The sequence below is a fragment of the Marmota marmota genome, unplaced genomic scaffold, assembly GCF_001458135.2.
Source record: "Marmota marmota marmota unplaced genomic scaffold, marMar, whole genome shotgun sequence".
Lineage (NCBI taxonomy): Eukaryota > Metazoa > Chordata > Mammalia > Rodentia > Sciuridae > Marmota > Marmota marmota.
Genome location: NW_025999998.1, coordinates 4,830,810 through 4,853,226, shown reverse-complemented (window position 1 = coordinate 4,853,226; position 22,417 = coordinate 4,830,810). Strand labels below are relative to the sequence as shown.

Genomic DNA, 22,417 nt, shown 5'->3' with positions numbered 1-22,417 from the left:
ATCTGCTTCCTTTCTCTTGTAGCTTTTAAAATTCTCTCCTTATTCTGTATGTTGGGCATCTTCATTATAATGTGTCTAGGTGTGGATCTCTTATGATTTTGCACATTCGGCGTCCTGTAGGCTTCTAGGATTTGGGATTCTGTCTCATTCTTCAAGTCTGGGAAGTTTTCTCGTATTATTTCATTGAATAGATTGCTCATTCCTTTGGTTTGAAGCTCTGCCCCTTCGCAGGCCACTGGGCCTGTTCTGTCGGTGGTCACAGTTCCGCCTACCTTGCAGGCGTGGGGGGAGGGGCCAGCTCTGCCCCTCAGCAGGCCGCTGGGTCTATTCTGCCAGTGGGTCACAGGTCCGCCTACCTTGGAGGCGTGGTTGGCAGCTCTGCCCCTCCGCGGGCCACTCCCCTTTGTTAAGTAAGATTAGGGAAGCAATGTTTTCTCTCCCTCCAGTAGTCAGCTTGAGTGCAAATGGAGATGCCTGCTGGGGATTTAACAACTTTGACATCTCGCTTTGACTTTTCTCAAGGCCCTGTCCTCATTATTAAATTGGGGTTAATTGGCTTTGGGAGATGGGAACCAAATTTTCAGTCACAGATTTTGACACCCCTGAGGGGACTTTTAAAGAGTCCCCACTCTGCTTTCTTGGGGAAGCCTAGCACTTGAAACAACTGCAAAGAGAGGATAAACTTTTGGGGAGCTGACTGCTGAAAAGTTAAGAGATGTGGGAAATGCCTGGTGCCTGGGGTCAGACCAAACAGGAGGGACTAATCCTGTAAGTAAAAGGTGAGACTAAGGGACTCCCAGCAGCTGCCAGAGCCATTTTGCTCTGGGGAACTCCCTCTCCCTTACCTGCACTTTAAGGATTACTCCACCTCTGTCTAAAAAAAAGAAGGGACAATGAATGCAGTAATGTGTTGATGTTATAGATTGTTTCTTGGGGATGATCTCGGCTAAATATGTATCTAAAACAATGAAAAATGATTTTTTATTTTACAATCTGGTATCTGAATGGGTTTCTAAAACATTGCACTATCTTGCAGTTAAAAAGTTAAATTTAAGTAATTGTTTAATTTGATTTCAGATAGTTCATGCTAGAAAACTTAAATACTTAAGATAGAAAATTTAAAAACTCTACTTCCAAGTTGGCAAGTAACTCCCAATAATTTAGTTTTATTTTTTTTCAATTTCTGAACTGGGTAGCCTGAAAAGATTTCACTAGGTGTACCAGCGCATTAATTTGGGCAAGGATAGTAAATTATGGTATGGTATCTGTTCCCCTCAGTGTGTAAGATTCAAGAAAAGAAAGTGTTAAATTAGAACGTTGGTCTGGCTTATTAAAATGACATTAAATAATTAAATAGCAACAGTCTTAAAATTTTTTAAAGCTTAATTTTGGATACACATGGTAGTGTATGGTTCTTTTTAAAATTTTTCAGGTGATTTAATGTAACTTAATACTACTTTAGGAACTTCAGGACAAAGAAAGTAGCTTAATGATCCTAAAGTAATTTCTTCTGATGGTAGAGATCCTATTTCCAGTTTTATGTGAGCAAGTTTTTCTAGTGTAAAAAGATATAAAATTTTGGGAATTACATCTTAAACTTGTATCACAATTTTCAACATCCAAACCTGGAAATTATGATTTATGGTTAAAATGCCTCAGGCATGAGGTTTCTGCTCAGAATTCCGGTTTTCCCAGTTCCTTCCAGACCTCAGCCAGGGCTTAAATTGATATGCAAACAGAAGAAGCTTGGAGCTCAGGCCCAAGGGAAAAAAAAAAGAGTAAAAGTGTCTTTTTACCTGAACTCAAACTAGACCAAACCAAGAAGTAAATTGTATGGTATTTACTAACTACTGGCCAGTCATTTTTTTTTAGGACTCTCGCTTTTTTTTAGATTCTGTATTCTTTTTTTGAGCTCATGATTTTGATCCTACAGACAAGTTAATGTTTTCTGATCAGTTCTATTTTTGATCAACTGTGGAGTTTTTAAACATTGCAATGAGATTTCACCTGAGAAAGTTACAAGGCCTTTACTATTGTGTTGTGTTATACTTGTGTTACATGTTGTATGTCGGTATGTCTGTATGTGTATATGTCCATATATCATGCAGTGATATGACAATTGACAGATGAGGAGCGCTCATAAAAAAAAATTTTAAATGGATCCAAATATCTTTGATTCACGTGATTCAAATGGCTCAATTTAAATTTGGTAAATAGATTTAAAAAAAGGATGTCTTTAAAATTAAGATTATAAGTTCTTCTAGGTGTTCAAAAAGACCCTAATGAAATGTTGATGTCTATGAAATAATCTGCTTAAATTAAAAAATTTACAAGTATTGTTTCAAAATGTGAACAGAAGGAGGTTAACAGATAAAAAAGAGAAACTAGAAGGTTCTAGGTATGGGTTTAATAGAGGGAAAATGTGTTTCTAGATAAGAGTCTACATGATTAAGTAATTAAGAGGGTTTAAGTAAATGATATAAAGAAGGTCTGTGTAAGTTGCTTATAAGTGTAAGTTTTTGAGCAAGTAATCTTAAAGAAATTAAACAGCTGGTTAAACAAGTGCTGTTGTTTTAGAGAATTGTGCTATGTTATTTCTTTAAAAGCTAAACTTGGTTAATATAAAAACATCAATGTAATTGCCATTAATGTGTTCATATCTTCCAGGTATACAAGTCTGTAAGGTAGAATCTTCAAAAGAGCATTGTATCAAGCTGGTGTTCTAAAATTGTATGGTAATTTTAGGCTTAAAAGAAAAACATGTTGGAAATTTATTTATATCATTTGTGTTCTATAACTGTACTTATTATCAATAAGTTATGTAAAGTTCCATGTTGCTTTTTACACTGAGATACAATTTAAATGTATTTTTAAGTTAATGAGAGCCTAATCTGTGTGAAGGTTTTATTGTAAAACACAAAAATACTTTGCTACTTTTCTACAAGAGGTTAAAACTTTCAGCCTTTCTTTAATTCATGTTTTAGGTGTGATACTATATTATGTTAGCTAATGTACATGTAAACTTGAGCAACAATTTATGTAGGCTTTGTAAAATGATCAGCTTCAGAACTATAGTATTTAAGATTTATGAAGTGCCCCGCCTTACTTGAGATAAGACTCTATGTCCCATCTCACTACATGTGAAAGTGACTATGAAAGAAGTAGGCCAGATTTCAGTACATTTAAAGTTGTGTCCAAAGGTTAGTTTTTGTCACGATTACCAGGATCTCAAACAGGGGATTATAATGTATAACTCTGCCAAAATTCAAGGTAGCTATTACATGAACTAAATATGTTTTTACTCTTGATAATTTTATTTTGTAGTTTTCTTATAAATGATTTAAAATTGCCTGTTAATGTTTTACAGAGGTACTGATTTAAGAACACACAACCTGGGTTAATTTAAGATAAGGAGTTATCACCTACAGGAGAGAGAGATAGACATTAAAGCCCAGTACTCTTACTATAAGGCTGTTGAAACTTATTTGCTGGATGTTTAAGATTAAGTTTTAAAATTAAAGTTAAATTAAAAGGGCCAAGAAAATCAATATTTGGCTCTTGCCCTCTTAGTCAGTCTGAATCAGGGAATAGGGGACTTCTCCAAAGAGCTTTGCAACTCTAGGCCACATAACCTCCGGATCAGGGGGATTAATGAGACCAGTGGAGGACAGAAAGCCAATCAGTGCATTTGCTGTGAAGAGGAGGGTCATCAAAGAAGGGAGACATCCCTGATGCTTCCGAGGGAAGCCACATGGTCAAGCAAGGCCTGGACCCATCCTAGCGCAAATGGCACTAGCAGCGCAAATGGCACTAGCGGAACTGAGAAGCTGCTGTAAGTTCCCCGAGGACTCCCAGGGAAACTCAGCTGACTGTTAACTATAGATAGAAACAAAAGTCAGTTTGACTTGCTTCATCTTAAACACTTAGCAAAGACAGTCAAAGCCAAAACACAGCTATTCCTGGGCATTTTAAATGATAATAATAGTTAAATGTAACTTCCAAAAATAAGTAAACTGGAGGCTGCAAAAGAGATTCTCAGACAAGAATGCCTGATAACTATCAAAAGGTACTGTAGTTTTAGTAGTTTTTAGTTTAAGGTCTTTATTTCTAACCTACACAGGTAGGCTTAATGTTTGCTAGTATGGTTATCCAGCCCTAGTAACAGAATTAAAGATTTCTCTATTAGACACAGAGGTCATACTAATAAGAGGATTTTGCAAGATCAGATGACATTAAATTATTAAACTGTATCCTAAGAAAAAGGACATCTGTAACCCTAAACATTAAATGTTGTGTTTACATCCCTGACGTTTCTGACAATGTGACAAATATCCTTAAAGATTTACATGCTCAGATAAAAGCCATGTACTCAGCAACTTTGTCATGGAAACAACATCTTAGCTCCTGGTTCTTGGTACTTCCTGGTGGAAAACATTGTTAGTCTCTGTCTTTGTCATCATGCTTATTGGCATATTCCTGTGCTATGAGATTTATTGCTGCATCAATCTGGTTCCAGAACTAATGAATTCTTGTTTCTCTTATAGACCACCTATCCCTCGAATGGCCCTCCAGCCTATTACTTCTCAATTGGACTTTTATCATGGACCACTCGATAGACCCGATATTTTTAAGGGGGACTCCAAACTGCTTGCCCCACACCGTCCCTTTTCAACCTGAAGAAGCCAGAAAGATCCTCTTCGCCCCCCTTCCTTACAGCAGTAAGGAGTTCCCAAATTACAGGGGGGAATGAAGCCAGATTTAAAGTTAGGTAGTCAGTGCAGTTAGATAAATCGGGGTCTAATACCGAGTGGAATCTAAAATGGAGGCCATGCTAAAAATGATTCCAGGAAATGCAGGACAACTCATGGTAATCAGACAGCAATATGCTCCACTGACAGAGATGGAAAATGAGACTCCCCAATAATTATGATTCATTACTTTTAAGATTAAAAGTAGTCAGAAAAAGGAGTGGGGAATGAAAGGGTAAAGTTTCTAAGCTGCTTCTAAACTGCAAAGCCTGAGTTAAAATGTAAAAGACCGGGCATTGTAAAGTTTCTAAGCTGCAAGGCCTGAGTTAAAAAGTGAAGGACCAGGTATTGTTAAGTTCCTCTGCTACACCCAGAACCTGAAATTCCTAAGGCAGTTAAGACAACGCCCTACTGGCCATTTAGTTGATTAATAGCCTAGGGCCCTGTGCAGCTTGTCACGTAGGCATACAGGGCCTGAACCAATCAGTTTGAATGTGTACCCCGCTTAAGAGTGACCAATCACCCCCGCCCGACCTGTTCCCGCCAATGAATGTACTAATCAAGTTTAAGAATTGTTGTTTGATTTTCCCAGGCCTCATGATGATTTGTCCTGATGTATGCAAAGCCTTCGCCCTCCCCAAAAAGTGTACTTAAGCACTGCTTAACCTCTGCTCGGGGCTCTGGGCTGCTCTCCCTTCTTGAGTGAGCACGGAGCCCCAGCGCGCTGGAATGAATCCCCAATAAATCCCCTTCTGCAATTGCATGAGTCAGCCTCTTGGTGGTCTCTTCCTCCGATGCTTCGCTGGACCCTTACAATTTCCCTCAAGAACTTTTTTTTCTCACCCAAAGGCAGTGCATAGAGCAATCCAAGAAAGGCATGGACCCTCCCTCTGTATCCTTGTGTCTTCTTTTACCCCTTTGCTCTTTGTCCCAATATTGATCTTAGTAAAGAGCTACTTTACTCAAAATGTGTGATTATTCTAAGAAGCTTCTAAATATGGTCATTATTAAAAAGAAAGAAAGAAAGAGAGAAAACCTCTATTAACTAGGAAACATCTTTATCCTTAAGCCCATTACTCTCCATCCCCTTTATTTATATGTTCTTTGTCTTTGAGAATCCTAAGTCTGGACCAGTCTAAAATTGCAATAAGACAACTATCAAGACTAGAAGTTATAGACAATCTGCCAGACACAGTTACCACAACTTTCATTCTGCGCTTAAAAACAAGGGTTCCTTCACATTGTGCCGGAGGTTTGTGATGTGTGAGTTATTTTTTTCCAATACTAGGGATTGGGCTCAAGGTCATTATGCCACTGAGCTACATCCCCAGCCATTTTTGCGTGTTTATTTTTGTTTTTTTGAGACAGGGTCTCTTTAAGTTGCAGAGGCCTGCCTTGAATTATCCTCCTGTCTCCACCTTCTGAGTCACTGGAATTACAGGCATGTGCCACCACACCCAGCTGCCAGTTAGATTTTAACAGATAAGACCACAACCAACTGAACTCTTTGCTATGCTAAGCATTACCATAGCAAAAAAAGCTTTTGTTGCAAGAAGGGATTAGGTAACACAGTATTCATGATTCAGCACAACTCCATTACAGTTCAGAGCACATTGACAAATGCTAGGTAATTTAGGAATTTATCATTGCAGTTTAAATTTTGGGCTCTGAACTAGTACAGTCAACATTTACCCTTAATCTCTTTTTTTTTTTTTGTCCACACTAAGCTCCAATAGGTGTTGATTCATTTCTTCCAGACATTCTATTTTACTAAAGAATACCAAGATAAACCTTAATACATGGTTCTAAACACCAACTGAATTCAAACAGTATTCAAGAAGATTTTCATGTCAGCATATTTTTTTTTTTTTTACCATGAGTAACTCAACAAACTAAAGATACATACAAAAGGGTACACATATCACACTATTCCTTTAAGGACACTGATATACTGAACTACATTGCTTTATCCATGAGTGAATTTTAAGCCATTTAGTAAAGACCTGAAAGATATAGTTTGTTTTAGAGACTGGACTTTCAACATGAAAATATTGGACTTTTTTTTTTTTCTTTCTTTTTTTTTTCTTTCTTTCTTTTTTTTTTAAATGTAAAGATCACTCCAAGAAAATAATCTGTAGAAACATTCCAAACATTCCATCCAAGCCCTTGTTCCAGAGCAGTGGGGGAAAATGGAAGTGATTGCTGATCCAAATAGAGGTTTCAGGAAGTCTCAAACCTAGGGCTCGGTGGGAGCTCTGTTTCTTTTCATCTCACTTAAATAAATCTTGCCCCTTTCACTCTTGCCTTCCATGTTGTCCGTGGATTTCATTCTTCGAATATGCGAACCCAGAAAGAAATTGGTGGTGAGTTCCTGGGGTCTGCTGCAGACACATCTCAGAGGTCTTAGTCCACAGATGACTAACTGCATTGCTCTGGATCCAAGGTGAGGCAGAACATGGTGGTGGAAGAGTGTGGCAGAGGAAAGCAGCTGGGGACACGAGTGGGGGGAGGGGAGAAGGAGGGGGAGAGAGAGAGAGAGAGAGCTGGACTTTCATACAGACAAGGGCCTTCTAAGAAACTTAAGAATGATGTCTCATAACAGCCTTAGTAAGCCCAAGGCAGAGAAGGTCTTATCTCAAAGAAATTTGAAACATGAATTTACTTATGTAGTAGATTGTTGATACACAAAGAAGCTTGCAACATTTTTAAAGAATTTTTCAGTTTGGACTGAAAATTAATAATACAACATGAAAAAAGCCTTTGAACCCATTTTCTACAGGCAAGAAACATTTGAGAAAATGGCTTTATGTGAACACAGGCAATACTTTCTGAAATAAAAGATGATTCAGAAGGCAGAACCAATATCTCAGAGAGTAAAAGAAAGAGGTCATGATAACCAGCTCCTAAGCAATATTTTGAGCCTTAATAGAGAATATGATATCCTATACCCATTTGGATTTCAGAATTGCTGTGGCCTAGTATGTTAAATGTATCCTGCTTTCTCTCTTTTTGAATTTGCCATGTGAATCCTCCTTTCCCACTTTTTTAATGAAAAGTATCCCTAGTAGTTAACCTTATCCTGCTGGGTGTTGGGCAGGGACAGGCAAATAACTTGTCAATTTAGTTCACAGGTCTAGAAATGGAGAAGAACGATAGTCATAGTTTCACTTGAAGATCTACAGTGAAGAGTCACATCTGCACCTGATCTGATTTAGATAAAAAGATCTTGGTCTCTTTAGGGTGATACCAAAATTTGTACTCAAGTCACTTATATAAAATGACATGATATTTTCAGGTAACCTATGCACATCCTCCTGTATACTTTTATCCTTCCTTTCCTCTCTTCCTCTCTCCCTTATTCCCTCCTTTCTTTATGCAGTGCTGCAAACTGAACCCAGGCCTCATGCTTGTTAGGAAAGAGCTACATCCCCCACCTACCCTCTAGTATACTTTAAATCATCTCTAGATTACTTACTTAAAATGCCTAATACAATGTAAGTGCTATGTAAATAGTTGGCAAGCTATATTTAGGGAATAATTATCAAAATATTTGTACATGTTCAGAAGACATGATTTTTTCCTGAATATTTCAATTCATGGTTGAATCTGCAGATACAAAACACAAGAATAAGGAGGGTAGACTGTATTATGGAAGGATATGAATTGCCATAACCAAAGTACAGACTGTGGCAGATTATATCTTCTAAACACCACCATGATAGTATTTTTCATCTAATGTGCTCTTCTTATAACATACCATTGATGCCTCCTCCCTCCTACAGAATGGTGGAGTCTGTCTACTCTCCCCTTGAGCCTGGCAGATCTTTGTGATTGTCTAGAACAAGACAGTTCAGAGATGTGGTTCTACATGACTTCCAAGCCTTGATCATAAAAACACCATGCACTCTGCCTTGCCTTCTTGGCATGCTGCACTTGCAGCCCAGCCACCATACTGTAAGGGAGCTAAGATCACATAGAGAACCCACATGTAGGTGTCCCAGCCTACAACCCCAGCTGAGGTGCTGGCCAGCAGCTAGCACTCACCACCTAACATACTATGCTAGTGACTGAGTCTTCACATGATGCCAGCTATCAAATCATCCGCAGCCTTCAAGTCACCCCTCCATGGATCATAGAAAAGTATTCCTCTCCAATACCAATCCAAATCACAGAGTCATAAGAAAATGAAATTATCATTGTTATGGTTTTAAATCATTAAGTTTGAATGGCTTGTTATATACCAACATATGACCAAAACATCTTCCCTTTTATAGATCACAAAATAAAATTTAAAAACTGAGGTGCAGACATATTGAGTAATTTGCCTAAGACAACTGATAGTAAGGAGTTGAAGTGGGATTTGAAGCCAGAATGTGTGCACTAAACCTGTAGACAATACTGCTTCTCATGTTCTTAGTGTTGTCACCTGAAAAACAGTCTAAGCTTATGCTTGACTGAGTTTTGAAAGTGAACTCAGTTTATTGATCAAATCTCTTCTTAAACTGGCTATAGTCAAACACTACATAATGATGTTTTAGTCAACCACAGACCATATATATGACAGAGTCCCAGAAGATTACATTGCCTAAGCACATCATAGTGGCTTAGTTTATGTGAACATACTCTATAATGTTCACACAATGGTAAGATAACATCATAATTCATTTCTCAAACGCATCCCCATCATTAAGTGACACATTCTTCTATTTAGTTTTAAACCCTGTTCTCTTTTTTTTCCAATATCAATTTTCAATGAAGTTGACTTTCTGCCCAAACTTGCCATCCTAATAATAATGATCCCCTCAATTAATGGTGACTTAAATTTTTCAAATAGGCATCTAAATTATATGAAATTCTGTGCAACTCAGGAGAAATAGATTGTAGACTGAATGAGTCATTCAAAACTGCATACATATACCTAGTTTCCTATTATTTATATATGTTACAAAGCAATTTGACTAATTTGTGCCTTTTAAAACAATTTGATTTAAATTCCCTAGCTATCACTGACATCTAAGGATTATCACTTATGTTTGAGAAAGGTATATTCATTTACAGGAGTACTTATGAAGAAGGAAGTAAGGGAGTGAGTAGAGGAAGGCAGGAGGCAGGGGAAATCCTGAATAATAATGAGGCCTATGAGGTAATATGATGGTTTCCATGGTGCATCCAAAAAACCTCAGATGCAGTAGAGTGAGACGTAACTTTATCAACAAAGAATGTACTCTTGGGATTGTTATTGTGAGGCTGTAATAGATCACAAAGTTGATCTTAAAGCAGGAGACAGACCATCTTTATTCACCAGCTGGTGGTCCAGATTCACCAGCTGGTGGGCCAAGAGGAAGGCTGCAAGGATATATTCTTTGAACCTCTCCAAAGGTTAGAGCACTTAAGAGAACACCTTTATATTTCAAAACTGCATTAATCATAAGTGGCTGTTGCTATGATTCAACATCATGAATAAACATCATGAGATCTAAAATCATAAGCAGAAAGGGAAGTGGGTCAAAGTGACCCTAGTTGAGTACAAGTTAAAGAATGGTTTCTATAGTCTAGACAATCATTCTCTGTCAGGGTACATTGTCCAAGAAAAATGGGAACCAAAAAGAAAATAATTTTACATTGTATAAGAATTGCCAGTTTGTGTTGCCAAACATGCTATGCTAAGCAACTGCTGATGGACACAGAAGTGGGGTGTTCCTGTGGGAGAAGCATTTCTTACATAACATGGAGTTCAGGGTAAAATGGAGTCTGCTTGGTAATTGCCCATAAAGCCTGGACCATAACAGGATGTTAGTTGACAGCTCTGAGACTATCATCCCAGAAGCATACTTTTAATTCTTCTTTTCCATGAGATACCAATAGGATCACACCAGAATTTCAACTCAATGTAAGCCACCACCTCTCATACTCAAATTACTATGGTAAGTTTCAATTTATCACTAAACACATAATGACTATTAACTTGTAAAAAGCCCACTTCTATTTCCTGACAAGGTTAGAGAGAGAAGTAGTAGTATAAAAAATCACTCTCCTAGGGGTTCTAACAATAATGCTGTGGATATGGTACATCTAAACATAATAGCAAGTGGAATTAGAGGACAAGCTCCGTAGTGAGAGGAAAACAGGTTAATAATAAGTGCTATTAGAATGAGGCTAATCTAAAGACTAATCAGACTAGCACCATGAGTGATTAAAAATACATATAAATGTGTGGAAAGAAAGGGGACATGACTCCAGATGAGAGAAACAGTGAAAGGTAAAAAAGAAAAAAGAGGTAAGTTTGGAGGGGAACACATTCCAAATACATATTTTAAACACTAACCATGCTCCCAGGAACTGAATAGAATGCTTATACTAAACATATGGATAGAATCTATTCTATCTAACAGATAGAATGGTTATCCTGAAAGTCACCGTCAACTTCAATATATTTCTTTCTCTACCTTTCATCTACCTCTGTTCCCATCACCAGAGTATTTGTGCTACTGATTTCATTACATCAGTCCCATGACTTTATCCCACCCATGGGATTGACTGTGCAATGATAAGGCTTGGGAAAATGTGTGGGGCCTTGAAGATAATCTGAATTCAGAATGGGAAAAATCTGCACAACCAAGGGGTATATATAAGGGGAATAGCCAGTTGTGATGGAGAAATGAAACCAAAGGTCAGAGCCAAGGAAACAATGTTGAAATTATAATGAAAGGCTATCTAGAAGAAAACAATTTTCAGGTACAAATAGCCAGAAGGGTCAGTTGTAGAGTGAGAGATGATTGGGGCAGATGATTCAGGATGTGGGGGGGGGGAGATCTATTTTTATATGGCATCAAATTCAGAGCAATAGAACAGAAATGATAGATTTAAAAGGCCACATGGTTTCTTTTGCTGTCCAAAATCTTAACACACTCACAAAAAAAGCCCCAATCAATAAATGGAGGAAAATAACCAAATAGACATTTCTCAAGAGAAGAAACATAGATGGCCAATAAATATATGAAAAATGTTCATATCTCTAGCAATCAGGATGCAAAAAAAAAAACTAGACTGATTTCATCTCACTGCAGTCAGACTATCAACTATCAAGAATATAAATAATAAGAATGCTGGCAAAGATGTGGGGGGAAAAGATACACTCATTCTGTTATGGTTTAGATATGAGGTGTTCCCCCAAAAGCTCATGTATGAGACAATGCCAAAAAACGTTTAGAAGTGAATTGATTGAGTAATTAGGGAATTCTGGCTTTGTTTTGTTCTATCTTTAATAAAGAACAGTTTAGGTTTCTGAATTAATGCTTAGATACTCATTCTTAAAAATCTTAATCTAATCAGTGCATTAATCCACTGGTGGATTAACTGTAGAGTAGTAACTGTGGGCAGGCAGGGTGTGGCTGGAGGAGGTGGGAAACAGGGGACATGCCTTTGAGATTTATATTTTGTCTTGATAAGAGCTCTTTTTCTCTGCTTCCTGTTGCAATGTTCTGAGCCAGTTTCCTCCACCATACCTTTCTGCCATGATGTTCTTCCTCACCTCTAGCCCACAGCAATGGAGTCAGCCACCTATGGACTGAGATCTCTGAAACCATGACCCCCAAAATAAACTTTTCCTCCACTAACTGTTCTTGTCAGTCTTTTGGGCATAGTGGTGAAAAAGCTGACTAAAACACATACATTGTTGGTGGGACTGCAAATGAATACAACCACTGTGTCAAGGTATGAAGATTCCTCAAAAAACCAGAGAGGGAACCACCATATGAACAAGCTATCCTACTCCTTGGTATTTGTCCAAAAGAATTAAAATCAACATACAATAGTGATATAGCCACTTCAATGTTTATAGCAGCACAATTAATAATTGCCAAATTATGGAACTAGCCCAGTTGCCTGTCAATAAATGAATAGATTACTGTGGTATAAATACACAATGGAGGGGCTAGGGTTGTGGCTTAACAGTAGAGTGCTCACCAAGCAAGTGTGAGGTCTTGGGTTCAATCCTCAGTACCACAGATAAATATATAAATAAAATTAAAGTGTTGTGTCCAACTATAACTAGAAAATAAAGTATTAAAGAGAACCTAACTTTAAAAAAATACACAATGGTGTTTTAGTCATATAGAATGAATTTATGATATTTGTGGGTAAATGGATGGAAATGAAGAACATCATGCTAAGTGAAATAAACCAGGATTCAGAAAATCAAGAATCAAATGTTTTCTCTCATGTGAAAACCATAGCAAAATAAGGGAGAAAAGAGTGAAGATTGTATATTATGAAGACATAGGGAAGACCAGTGGAGTAGAAAGGGAGATTAATAAGGAGGTAAGAGGGATGGTAAAGGGGAGGAAATGTGAAGTGAATTGAACAAAATCATGCTATGTACATGTATAAATATTCCACAATGACTTCTACCTTTAAGTATACGTAGGAAGTGCCATCAAAAATAAATAATAAACAAGCAAAAGGAAAATCAGTAGAGTACAGGAAGGAGAATAGAGAAAGGGAAAAGAGGAAGGAAAGGTGATGAGAACAGAGACTAAAATGGAATAAATTAAATTCCATGCACAAATGATTTTGTCAAAATGAACTCAACTACTCTGTATAGTTATAATGTTCTAATAAACAAACAAAAAAGGTCATAGGGACAGACATTGATAGACTCTTCAAACTCTACAATGAATTGCTGGGGAAGCAGAAAGAGGATTCACAGGACTGTACGTGGATAAGAGAATAGCAGGGGCTGTGTCACCAGATGAGCACCTGTACCACTGGGGAAGGCAGGAAAAGCTCCCAGAGTTCATTGTCTTTATATGAAAAGTGAAGACTATAAAATTGCCTCAAAGGTCACTATGAGACCATAAATGAAATATGCTGTAAAAACATAAGGTTAGGTGTGAACTTTTATGGCAATTTTTATTTTCTTCTTTTATGTGTTTTCTAAATATTTGATAATAAGTCTGTAAAACTTCATTATGAAATAAAACTTCATTACGAAAAATGAGAAAAATACAATTTAGAAAAAGCATTAAAATGTCACATGACAGAATGGCTAAAAGACAATCCCACTGAGGTCCTTACTGTAGATATAGCCTTGGCTTCCAGATCCCACACTGCCAATCTAACCCTCTTATACCTTATTCTATCAGCTTTATCCATCTTTACCCATTTTTTAAAATGTCATTCCCAGGTAGTTAGGGAATTCTGGCTTTATTTTGTTCTATCTTTAATAAAAAAACAGTTTAGGTTTCTGGATTAATGCTTAGATACTCATGTCTTATCTGTAGGAGTTTCCAAACAATTCTGATTCATACACAGAACCTGGAGGTGTCAGTCCATGGCTGAAGCTCATAGGACCCTCTCTCCCTCCTTAGGTCTATTAGATTCTTGGCCTTTAGACTATAAAAGTTACCAAGATCTGCATCTTTTGATCAGTTACATTGACTTGACATACAGTGTACAGCAGAAATACAAGGTCAACAGGTCTTGTCAGGGGTAATTTTTTTCCCTTTCTTTATTCTATAAAGAAACCACAATATCAGAGAAACCCTTCATATTATGTTCCAATAAGTATAAAAATAATTAAATATCCTTTGTCCTTTGCCTTAATATTTAGAGTGAGGCATAATTTTTCCCAAATGCCTCATATGTCTGAGAAGGATACCATCTTTCCCCAAAAGAAAATTTTCATTATATGCCTCAGTTTACCTAACTCAAAGTAAAATGTCCAACATTACTTCGGTTTTTCCCCCTTCACTATTTTAATTGTATTTTTGTTATCTTAGTTTAGTGATATAAGAAAGGAGAAAAAAGAAAAGTGACAGGTAATATTTAGTAAAAACAACTTGTTATGATGTCTCTACAATAATACAGTCTAAGATTAGAAGTTTTAAAAACAACTTTTCAATTAGGCAATAAGCAGATTCCAAAGTTCTATGAAAAACCCCTATTACACCCGTTCAAAATTTCACTCTTGATTAAGAAATTTTACAGAAAAAAAAGATAATAATTGTTAGATTAGATACCCAAAGAAAGCAATGTTTGATTAAAGAAAGGTCAATAACTCTCAACTGATAGTCACTGGCTGGGTAAGTAAGTACTTTCCTAGAACAAGTCTTCATCACATTAAAACTTACCAGAAAATCAATTGAGCATTTTCCCCATAATGTTAATTTCTTTGTAGAAGGAGGCTGTGAATTATATCATGAAAACACATTCAGTCCCAAGTTTGGAATGATTTTTTCAATTAATACACTTTATTTTTAGAACAGTTTAGGTTTACAGAAAAGTTGAGAAAATAGTATATACCATATATACCATATATACCCAGTTTCTCCTATTATTTACATCCCACATGGTATTCTATATTTGTTACAATCATTGAACCAATACTGACAAATTACTATTACCTGAAGTCCATAATTCATTCAGATTTCTTTAGTTTTACCTCATGTCCTTTCCTGGTCTAAGATCCTATCCAGGATACCACATTACATCTAGTTGTCATGTCTCTTTAGGATTCTCTTGTTTTTAATGATATTGATAGTTTTAAGTAGCATTAGTATATTGTAGGATGTCTATCTCTTGGAATGTGATGTGTTTTTCCTCATGATTAAACTGGGCACATATGTTTTTGAAAAAAAATGATCACATGTGTTTTAGTCGGCTTTTTCACACTGTGAACAAAAGACCCTACCAGAACAATTGTAGAGGAGAAAAGATTTATTTGAGGCTTATGGTTTCAGAGATCTGGTTCATAGAAGGCCAGCTGCATTCCCCAGGGCTTGAGGTGAGGCTGAAAATCATGGCAGGAGACATGGCAGACGGAAGCAGCTCACATCGTGGTGATCAGAAAGCAGAGAGACTCTCCACTTGTCAGATACAAATTATATACCCAAAACCACCACCCACCCCCGAAATTCCCACCACCTCCAGCCACATCCTACCACTTTAGTTACCACTCAGTTAATCCTTATCAGGGAATTAATTCACTGATTGGGTTAAGACTCTTACAACCCAATCATTTCTCCTCTGAACCTTCTTGCACTGTCTCACACATGAGCTTTTGGGGGACTTCTCACATCCAAACCATAACAACAGGTATAAAGTGCCATTTTTTTTCACATGATGTATCAGGAACATATTTTATACATGATTGATGACCTTGACCACCTGACTGAAGTAGTATTTGTCAGAGTTCTTCACTGTAAATTTACTCTATTTTTCCCATTTTCCATACTGTATTCTTTTGAAGGAAGTCACTGTGTATAGCCCATTTTTTTAAGGAATAACGTTATTTTCCCTCTCCTTTAGAGTATCTATATAATTTATTTGGAATTCTTACTACATGGAAAACATGTCTATCTCCCCCATTAATTAATTTTCACTAATTAATTTATATAAGAATGGACTCATGAATATTTATAATCCAGTACTATTTTATTTGTTGCTCACATTGCTCTAGTTTCAGTGAGTGGAAGTTCTTTCTCTTGGCTCCAGTGTCTCTTTGGCATACTTCCATAATTGAGGTTTTTTTTTAACTACTTTCTTATGTTTTGGCATGATAAAATGCTCCAGGGTTATCACATATACTCTGTCTAGTTCTGTATTCAGCCATTTTTCTAAGGAACCCTGTTTGCTTTAATTAGAGAGTAGCACTAAGAATAAGATCTAGGTACACTTGTTTCTATTAGGACACTGTTTCCCTGAATTTTTAAAATTTTTCATATAAGGTCTTACAGACCATTTTCCAAAGAAACCTGGATTTTACATTATTTCAATAGGCTTCTACATTACCTGACTATATTCACCTGCTTATAGACAGAGTAGGTGAGTTTTGAAGGTACATAACTGTCGGGGGTTTTTAAGCCCCCTGTTCCCTCCTGACCTGCGGGAGAGATTGGGGGAGCACGCCCTGACCAGGACAAACCAAGAAAGGTAAAGGTCGACTGGCCGCCTGCATCCAGCCCTCCCTCCCCAGAGGACAATCAGACGCGCCAGGGAGAACAGTCAAAGCAGGATCTCGTTTAATGAGAAAACACACACAGCTAATACAATATACAGGAGCCAATCAGGATAAAGGTCAGCAGGGTGGGGAGAATTTACATCTATACCCATCCTACAGGCAGTAATGTCCGTGAGGGCAGAGGGGTTCTGAGCCTATCCTAGAGGTGGTCCAATTCTTCATCACAACCCAGGGCAATGCCTTCTGGCTAACCGCTAGGTGCTCTTTTAGCCACATGTGGCCCCAGGACTGGGAAGCGGGTGCAGCAAGTTAAGTTTCCTCTTTTCTGATGCAACATGCCCCACGTTACATTATGCCCTACACATAACTAGATTTGAATAAAAAGCAAAGAGCCTTAATTTTCCCCAGATTAGATAATGCTTACCTCTACCAACCTATCATTCTGAGCTTGAATATTAGTTTCTTTTTCCCATAAAAATGTGAGATCAGCAAAAGTTCCTACTGTTATAAATCATCTACTGTCTTACTTCATAATGAAGATCTGCTTTAATGGTTTCCCAAACCTCTCAAGCAAATGATGCACTTTGCATGGAGTCTCATGAATGGTTCTGACAGACTATAAATAAATATACTTTCTCCTTTGAGTTAGTCACTTTCTCTGTCTAGGGCTCATACAGTGAGAATGGATGCTATGATATCCTTAGGGATTACTAACCTACCTCAATGTGTACACAAATACACACTGGGAATCTATGTGTATGTTAACCAGCTTTCTCTTACTATAACAAATAACTAAGATAATCACTTTATAAAGGTTTGGAGGTCTAGTCCTTGATCAGTTTCCCCTGTTTCTTTAGGCCTGCTGGAGGAAAAAGAAAAACAGAACATCATGGTGGTGGGAACACATGGTGGAACAAAACTGCTCACCTAATCATGATCCAAGCAAGAAAAGAGATAGAGATGAAGGGGCTGGAGTCCTATTATCCCCTTCAAGGGCACACCCCCCCAATGACTAAAAGACCTCCCACTAAGCTCACTTCTTAAAAGTACTACCATCTCAAATAGCTCCACCCTATGGACCAAGCAATTAATACATGGGCCTTTGGAGGATATTCAAAATCCAAAGTATAGCAAGGTATATCAGCACAGAAGAATAAGCACCAAGTTCAGCATGAAGTTAAGTTCTGGTGCAGAATCTACCCCTGTGAGACCTTAGGCAAAACATTTCATTCATTCATTCAACAAATAATTAATGAACATCAAAACTGTGACAGATAATGGGATAATTTTCTCAGCTAATGGGATAATTTTCCATTCTCAAATGGAATTAAACTGAAGAACCCTGTTGGCAGCAGGTCCACCCTGGCCCCTGGAGCCCTACCTCCATTAGTTTGTTCTGCATGCCAGTGTGGCCAGCTCACAAGGCCATGGCGAACTTGCGGTTTTTCTGTTCCTGCTTGTCCGTCTGAGACATATGTATCCCACGGGAATGCCTTGACCTTTTCTGGTCTGATGGACTTATTGTTAAGGGAGGTTTCGGTACCTGACAATAATAGATGTTAAAACTAAATTTCTTCCCCCTCCCTCCTGCTTTTGGGTAATTTTCCACTTCTGCTGCTTGGGGTATAAAAAAGGTGTGTTAGCAATAAAGATTATTGACTCCTGGATGAAGAACCTTGGTGTCCTGTGTGTCTTTTAACCTCGTCCCTCGCCGGACTCGGCTCCCTTGGCCGGACACGGCAGAACCCTAAAAATTTTATGATCTATAAATTAAGTCCATGATTTGTAGACCCAGGTCTATTTAGCCACTTCACAGCTACTACTCTTGACACAAAATTGTATTTGTCATTAGGTGTAGTGGCACATACCTATAATCCCAGCTACTTGGGAGGGACTAGGAAAATCTCAAGTTCAAGGCCCACCTGGGCCCTATTTCAAAAGCTTAAAAATATGTAAAGGCTAGGGATATAGCTCAGTAGTAGAGCACATGCTTAGCATAAGGCCTTGGGTTCAATCCCCAGCACTACCACCACACACATAAAAGTTACATATATATAAAAGCAAAGCCAGGAGGAACTCTTGGGGTGTGTGTGTGTGTGTGTGTGTGTGCGCGCACACATGCATGTACATGTATGCATCTGTGGGTGTGTGGACAAGGAGGTGGTGGCGGCTGAGTTATAGTCCCAACTCCTTGTACTCCTTTGCCATTCTTCTTTCTTCCCCCACACCTATCTGGTGGTAGTGGGCATTTGTCTTTCTTTTCATTCATTCCCAAAGATTTTAAAATTTTAAGGTTGGGAGGTAGTAGGAAAGGCAGGAAAGGGAGTAGTATCAGAAGAGCAGGAAGAGGACATGAATAGGGAGTTAAGGAACAGAGCCTCAGAGAAGGTGACAGAGTTAGTTCTTGATAATGTCCTGTGTGTCAATGGAGAAACTGAAGTTCTGAATGCCACTTCTGAAGAATTAGAGTTCTAAATGTGGCTAATATGAAATTAAGTTCACTGGCCCAACTTCCCAGCTTAAATAAACTTTGAAAGTTGAAAATATATGACAATATAGTTTCTTCAGGCTTGAAAATCCTCACAGAAAAAATGTCCAGATTTTACTTGTCTCAATCTGAGTGGAAACAAAATAAAAGAGCTTACTACATTGGAAGCTCTGCAAAATCTTAACATTTTGAAAAGTCTTGACTTGTTTAATTGAGAGATCAGAAACCTGGAAGATTATGGAGAAAGTATTTGTGAACTGTTGAAACAAAACACATAGTTTAATGGATTTGATCAGAAGAATAAAGAAGCACCAGATTCTGAAGAGGAGAAGGAGGATAGAGATAAAGATGATGGAGATAAAAAGGAAGATGAAGCTGGTCCACCTGAAGGACATGAGGGAGAGGAGGAAGAATAGGAAGAAAAGAAGGAAGACAAAGCAGATTCAGAGCTGAGAGAGGGAGAAATGGAAGTGGGCCTCTCATACTTGATGAAAGAAGAAATTTAGAATGAAGAAGATGATTATGACTATGCTGAAGAAGGGGAAGAGGAGGAAGAAGAGGAAGAAGGTTTTCAGGGGAAAAGAGGAAATGAGATGTTAAAGATGATGGAGAGGAAGAAGATGACTGGCTCATTCTAAGACCAGATTCCTTAACATTCCTGGGTGTGCAAGAAAGTAACTGCATCTTTGCTTCTTCATGTATGGTAGCTATCCCAACAAAAGATTAGGCGTAACTTTTCATAGGCAAAGTATGATTTTGCTATTTTTGTGTTATCATTCCAATTAAGATTTAGTAGCTTGTTAATGATCATATTGTATTTAGAGAAAAAATTTCACTGACACTCCCCCCATTAAGAAATTCTCATCCATTGGATTAGACAAAGGGAAACAAAGGGGAAGGGGGGGTGATAGGAAAGACAATAGAATTAATTGGTCATAATTTTCCTAGGTCATGTATACATGACCAGGGTAACTCCATATCATGTATAATCACAACAGTGGAAACCTAAATAGAATAAGTTATACTCTATGTATGTATATTCTGCCAAAATATATTCTACTGCAATGTATAGTTAACTAAAAATAAATAAATAAATAAAATTTAAAAAAATAAATGTATTATTCCTACTGAATTATAACATTACTATTTTTGGTGCTAAAATTTTATTGTGTTCCCTAGAGATGTTTTTACAGAATATTTTGCCACAAAATACATCTAAAAAATAAAATTTTATTCTCTAGCAATTTATTTAGAATCTAATTTTTTCTAATTCAAACTCATTGTATTAGTAATTTAAATAATTAAATTTAAATAATTAAAACATAATTGCTTTTACTAGGTGAAGTTTGGTGTATTTCAGTCATAAGATTATACACACACACACACACACACACACACAAACACACACACACACACACACCATGGGTTGAACTCAGGGGCACTTAACCATGAACAACATACCCAGCCCTTTTTTCTTTTCTTTCTTTTTTTTTTTAGACAGGGTCTCACCATGTTGCTTAGGGCCTCACTAAGTTGCTAAGTCTGTCTTTGAACTTTTGATCCTTCTGCTTCAGCCTCCTGAATTGCTGGAATTACAGGCATGCACTACCATACCCAGCCCAGTCACGTGATTTTTTAACTTATTATAAATTAACTGAAATACATTCAGCTCTAATATGAAATGACAATAGTCTCATGAATAAGTTGATTATTTTCTTAGAGGAGATCCTTGGATCTTTAGTTTGAAGACATTGACTTTTTTTCCATGGCTAAGGGTATTTGGGTGCTTTTTTTAAATTTTTTTTTTTGTGTGTGTGTGTGTGTATGTGTAGATGGACACAACTCAATGTCTTTATTTTTATGTGGTGCTGAGGATTGAACCTGGGTCCCGCCCATGCTAGGCGAGCGCTCTACCGCTGAGCCACAATCCCAGCCCTTGGGTGCCTTTTTAATCACATGAATTAAGTTGGAAAGTAGAAACAGAATAATAAAAGTTCTATTTAAGCAACACAGTTTGTGGATTTGGGGGAAATTCTAGTCAGTAGAATAGTTCAGGGATTTTATGGTGACTGATTTTATTTTTGAAGGAAAAATTTCTTACGCAAAGACATGCAGGTGAGCCCTTTCTTCATGCTGGAGATCACGACATGCCAACAGTTGTTTATTTTGTTCTGTTTTAGGTGTCCATTCTTTCTCCTCTCAGCAATTTCTTTATGATCACCTTTTCTTTTTGTTTTATTCCCCTCTTTCCATCCTAAAGGAAAGTTGAGAACTTTTTACTTAGAAAACCCTTAGTCTTACACCTCAACCACCTTTTCAGACCTGATTTTTAAACAAAGTTGAAAAATTGAGAATTTTCTGAGAAATGAATATTGTTATTGGTAGTTTTATGAAGCAAAATCTGCTTACCATAAATCTTGCTTGGTTGACAACATGTAAGACCATATTAGTAGACTGAAAAATAGGAGGATGAAGCAGGGGAGGCTTTTGGAAGCAGCATCAGTATTCCTCAAAAGTCAGAATTATTGCCAGTTGATAATTTAATAAGTTCAAGTCAAATTTTTAAGTTGACTTCCCAAATGATTTGAATATCAATCCTAGCAGTATGTATAATTTTTCTAAGTAGAACCTTTAGGTTATTCTTCTTACAGTTTTAAAGCATTAACAGCTATAGCATTTAACTGGAATATAATAAGCAGTTCAAAAAATATTTGAGATTCAATATTAAAATTAAGATTTATTTTCAAGTTAATGTCCATTAAAAATAGAAAAATATTTGGGAGAAGTGTGAGTGTGTGCTTCCTTACATAGCTACTAAATAAAATATGAATAGACAAGTACATTGTCCTTTTTGTCATGGAGCCTCTATGTTCAAGGCAATTGCTTTTTTAATCTCAGCTACCTAAAATTTTTTTTTTGTTTTTAGTATTTGTAATGTTTTTAAAAGTTAATGTCAAAAAGTTAATTGAAGTTATGCCTCTCTCTACTGGGACACATTTAAATTACTGTTTATAGTAGTACTATTACTGCTTGATTTTTAGTTTAAAACATGTGACTTGGTGTTTTAAAGTAAAAATTGAGATTATTTGTGGAGAAATTAAAACAGTTGCACAACTGACTGAAATAAAACACCTGTGGACAAATTTAGTTGGGGGTTCAAAAACCACAAAAGACTAACATTTTTCTCTGAATTTTTTTGAGGGGTTCTACCAGGGATTGAAC

At 37.1% G+C, this 22,417-nt stretch overlaps 1 long non-coding RNA gene and 1 pseudogene across 1 annotated transcript in view; both read left to right on the top strand.

Annotated features, from left to right (window-relative positions):
• The window catches only part of LOC125617888, an 18,236-nt gene extending 14,524 nt beyond the window's left edge, over positions 1 to 3,712 (top strand). Inside the window, exon 3 of the long non-coding RNA XR_007349011.1 lies at positions 3,471 to 3,712. This is a non-coding gene — a long non-coding RNA (uncharacterized LOC125617888). The remainder of the gene's footprint in view (positions 1 to 3,470) is intronic.
• Positions 3,713 to 7,086: 3,374 nt separating this feature from the next.
• LOC107148186 lies at positions 7,087 to 19,922 on the top strand (annotated as a pseudogene).
• The last annotated feature ends 2,495 nt before the right edge of the window (positions 19,923 to 22,417 follow it).